The sequence below is a fragment of the Elaeis guineensis genome, chromosome 3 (genome assembly GCF_000442705.2).
Source record: "Elaeis guineensis isolate ETL-2024a chromosome 3, EG11, whole genome shotgun sequence".
Lineage (NCBI taxonomy): Eukaryota > Viridiplantae > Streptophyta > Magnoliopsida > Arecales > Arecaceae > Elaeis > Elaeis guineensis.
The window spans coordinates 92,771,790-92,777,060 of record NC_025995.2 but is presented as its reverse complement, the minus strand read 5'-3'; positions in this window follow the sequence as shown (position 1 = coordinate 92,777,060).

Sequence of the window (5,271 nt, the reverse complement as noted above, 5' to 3'; positions counted from 1 at the left end):
GCAGATTAGCCACCAGGCATGGAGACGAAGACATCTCATGGTTAATCCTTGAGTAGAAAACTATTTTGAATTACGGCTTACGGCTCACCTCGCAGCAAAGAAAATGGGGGTTTGAGAGCTCTCCTAACCTTTGGTACGAAGCTTCATATCACATAGGCTTCAAGTTCATCAAATTATTATATGTTACAACTTCGTTCTTCCTTAACCACTAAATTTCCTCTGGATGGTACAAACCTCTCCCATTTATGTAGGGATGGACGTTTATACAAATTCCCGATTTGATCTTTCTCGACGAGAGAAGGCCGATCAGTGGGAAAAAGAAAGAACGACATGAAGGCGGATGGGGAGGGCGGCGGTGGAGACATCGGATGGAAATTGGGGTACGAAAAAAAATTTTACGAGAAAAAAAATAATAAAATATTTTTTTGAAAAAATTAATTTTTGATCCATATATTGACCTCTATTTAATGATTAAATTCTATTAATTTTTTTTTTAACTTTTCATCCTGTAACTTCAAATATTTAATTCTAGATCACTTTCTTTGATATTTTTATCCTTTTCAAAATTACAGTAAAAACAAAATAGAGGGACAACACTAATGCCCCTCTGCCCAAAAATCTTGCGATTGCCGGCACCTACAACCGACGGCTTGACGCATCTTCCGGCTAGAAAACACCAGTTCACCGGCAATCAAGAGAGGGGAACCACTGACAAATCGAGATCCGGCCTGACGCATGCTCGGATGGTGCCGTTGGTCGGATGGCCGCATGCAATAATGGCATGAGTGGAGGAGGAGGCCATGGTGGTGAGAACCGTTGCCCTTCTACTTTTTTTTTTTTATTTCTTTAGATCTTTAGATCCGGATACAAATCATTGGCCCTTCACTGATGGCTGATCTTAATTGCCATCGGAACTCCTACTTCCACGCAAGCAACCAATCGATCACATGGATGGAAGAAGAGAAGAGGGGACGACCTCCGTTCCTCTTCTTCTTAATCTTTTTTAAAAATTTGTTTGGGATCTAGATCGGAACCACCAGCCCTCCTCGCCAGCTTAATTTTTTAATTATTTGAGATCTCTTTCTTTATTTTTTAATTTTTAAATTAACAATATATGATGTTAATTTAACTGTATGCAGGATTAATTTAACTATATACTATATTTAGTTAACTATATACTATATTAAATTAATTATGTACTATATTAATTTAACTACATACATTATTAATTTAACTATATGTAAAATTTATTTAATCGTGTATCATATTAAATTAATTATATACCATGTTAATTTAACTGTGTACAGTATTAATTTAACTGTATGTAAAATTTATTTAAATATATGCAATGTTAAATTAACTGTATACAATATCAATTTAACTATGTATCATGTTTAGTTAACAGTGTACCATATTATATTAATTAAATATTTCATAAATCGAACGATCAAGATATCTCTTATTTTTTTATAAAATAATACTAAAAAATATTATAATAATATTATAGTTATTATTTATACATGTATATATGTGTGTTTATGAGATAACTATTATAATGGGCGTTATTCAGAGCCATGTTAAAACATTCCAAAAGTGAGTAACGCAGCGAGGAAGGCTCCAGACGAAATATTTGTGGTGGGTAAAGTGGAGTTGCCCTCCTCGTCCGAGACACGACGTGTTCCGTGCTTTTTGATGGGAGTAAGAAATTGGTCGAAGGTGGACCTTGGTCTCTTTGGCTTGTTTCCTTCTCAACTTAAAATAGGGTAGAGGGCTGTCTCAAAAGATGCGAAGAGGAAAAGGGCAAAAAGCAAAAGAAGGGACTCTCATCACATGGCCGAGGAGTTGGCTAAGGGCCAGGCTTCACTCGGCTCAGCCTCCGGCTCCCCCATTCTGGCGTTGTTTAATGTTAGTGGATCATTTACAAATCGGCTCTTCAAAATATCACTTCCCTAAATATGTTTACCCTTTTTTTTTTTCTTTGTGCATAGAAAAATGTAAAACACTAGGCTATATATCCAGTATGTCCAAAATCCTATCCTCATCTTCTTGGAATTTACAAGGCACCAATGTGATACCGATGCATGGATCATATTTTTCATCATCCAACTTTAGCTATTTTGATTTTTTTTTATAATAAATAAATATTAAAACCGATGCTTAAAAATGCATACATCGAACTTTTTTCTATATCGGCTATGTTATCAAAATCTCACATCCTATTTAGAGATCGGGATTTTGCAATATGTCGATTTGTTTTTGTTCAAATTATCCTACATTCTGCCTTGGGCGAGATAAAATGAGATCTTAATTAATCCTTGCCAATAGCCTAGTAACATGCTGAAAAATTGAGCATTTAAAATCTTATACAAGATAGAAATCAATTTGTGGAGATGGTGAAGTCGTTAGGGGTTGGCATCATAATCTTAATTTACATCCCACTGTTATCACATTTTTCAGCTGCCTTTTCTCCCGTCATGATCTTAAAAACAAAAAGATTATATGAGAGTGAAAGCTTCAAGTATTTTAGTAGAGAACCCTAAAAGAAAAATGATGCACGAAGAACCATAAAAGAAAATACACTAATGAATAATGAAAGAAAGGCATTTGATACACATTAATATTCACAAACTTTTTCGTTTAAAGGATCTAAATAGATGCTCTAGGGAGAGGATGACACAGTCAAACATTATACATAAGTCTTATCAATGATTCATTTAAAAATTTAAGCATACATACACCATGTATACTTGTAAAATTTATAGAATTACATTATTCTGTGATAAATTGGATGGCTAGGGTTAGCTCCAATGCTCAGGATTTGCAAGGGTGCAGCAACTCCAAGGTGTTTGTCTTCCCATGGTTAGCCCCAATTCTGATGGGGGCAGACTTTAGTGGGCTTCCAACATGCCAAATTTTGGAGGTTTGAGTACATCGAGTTGAATTATATGGTTTGGTTTGGCTTGATCAATCTTGGTCCTATGTTAACCCACTTGCATCATAATCTCTATGTATCCTTCTCCTAACTTTCACATACTTTGGTCATGATATGATGTATGTCAGTTTCTTTTTATCTTTTTGCCTCTCAGATTATTTGATAATTACCCCTTTGCAAGGGTAACTGCAAAACAAAAAGAGGAAACAGTGTCCGTGATTATTGATAATGACATGGTTATGTTTGCGGAAAAGGCCAGAGAGCAGCACTCTTTCCGGTCTCAACTGCTGTACAATTCTTTACCGAAAGGAAAAAAAAAAAAAAAAAGCCAATTATATATATAGTACTACTTCTTTGCAAAGATTGGGAGAAAAAGAATCTCCAAAGACTTTTTTGATAAATGAATAAAAACTTGCCACTATTATATGTCACTCTGCTACTTTTCCCTACCTAACTCCATAGATTTCGCTTTTTAAAGGTGAATCTCTCATTGGGCCAACGCATCCCTCTCTTTGTAGGAAAGCTGTAGTACGATTCCCTAGGCCCGTGGGATGGGTGCACTTAAATTAATCGTTTGCAAGCATGTGTCCTTCTCTTATGCCTTGGTGTTTGCATAATAACAAGCAAGTTAGAAGAAAAAGAATGCCCTCAACTTTTATGATCTCTCTCTTTTTAATGGCCATCCATATACGGACGAGATGCTCTTTTTCCCTTTTACATGTGGAGTGTTGTTGCTCTCACAAGCACAGAAATATTCCATTAAATGTTGGGCTCTCCTTTGTGATGCAGTCTGTCCATTTCGTATTCCTAATTACAGCTGCTAATCAATTGGATTATATCTACAATAAAGACATCAAAAAAGCCAAATGTATCATAATGTGATCTGATTTTTTTGAGAAAATAAGTGCTGTTGTAATCTGATTTTCTCATTGCCATTGATGAAATTATTTGGCTGCCCATTTCTTTTGTTCTCGTAATTCATGCTTAATAAAATGGTCTCTTAGAGTCCTACCAACATATACGAGCAAATATTATATTATGAGCCTTGGTTTCATTAGTGATAATTTGTTCATGGATCTTTTTTTGTTATTGTATATATATATATATAGGTTGGAACAAAAATTATATGAAGTATGTAGTAGAGAAGAAACTTAGGAGTGGACTTCCTATTTTGCTATGTTTCCTCTCACACCCATTTAAAGTAGAGGCCCAAATATTAGGAACTTCTTCTACTAATGGAGTTGTCACTCCCATGATAAAAAATAAAAAATAAAAAAAGAAAGGAAGTCGCTAGCGGCATCCTCTTTGTTCATCATTTTTAAAATAAATTTTTTATCAATATAGACTATATAGTCGATAATATACATCAAGTAAATTCGTCATCTAAAATATCATTATACACATTAAAGTCAATCGATATTTTTTTGATAAATAGATAAATTGATATATAATTTTTAAAATATAATATTCACCAGTACATAATACACACTCAGATGATACATATTTAATAAATTAATTATCTGATAATCCAATATATATCTTTAATTAAATTGATATATAGTTTTCAAAATATGATGTTTATCAGTATATACTATATGGCTAAATGATATATACTTATCAACTTCCTATTATATGCCATAAACTTCTTTAATATACACTAAACAATAATCCAATATACATCTCTAGGTAGATCGATATATACCTGAAGATGTGTATTAGATCACTATTGGATGTGTGTTAAAGAAACTTACTACATGTATCAGAAAGTTGATGAGTGTGTATTATCATATCATGTAATGTATATTGATGGATATGATATTTTAAAAATTATATATCGATTTACTAAAAAATATATATTGAATTGCTAGATGACTAATTTACTAAATGTATATCACCTAGTCATGTATTATGTACTAGTGAATTATATATTCTAAAAATTTATATTAATTTTTTTTAGAGATATGTATTGACTTGTTTAATTATTAATTCTATTGATATGTATCACCTAGCTATATAGTATGTACCGGTAGAAAATATGTTTTAGAAATAAGAAAAAAAATATATATATATATATATATATTTTTTTAATCATGAAATTGATGACTATATTAATAAGATTCTTTGACTTTTGAGCTTCTATTTTAAGGTAGATAGAAAAAATGTGACAACTCTATTTTAATCATGAAATTGATGACTCTATTAATAAGATTCTTTGATTTTTGAGCTTCTATTTTAAGGTGGATAGAAAAAATGTGACAACTCTTTTTTTTTTTTTTCCTTTTGTGTCTACCCTATGTGATTTTTGTTTTATAGGTTGAGTATATAAACATCATTTGGTT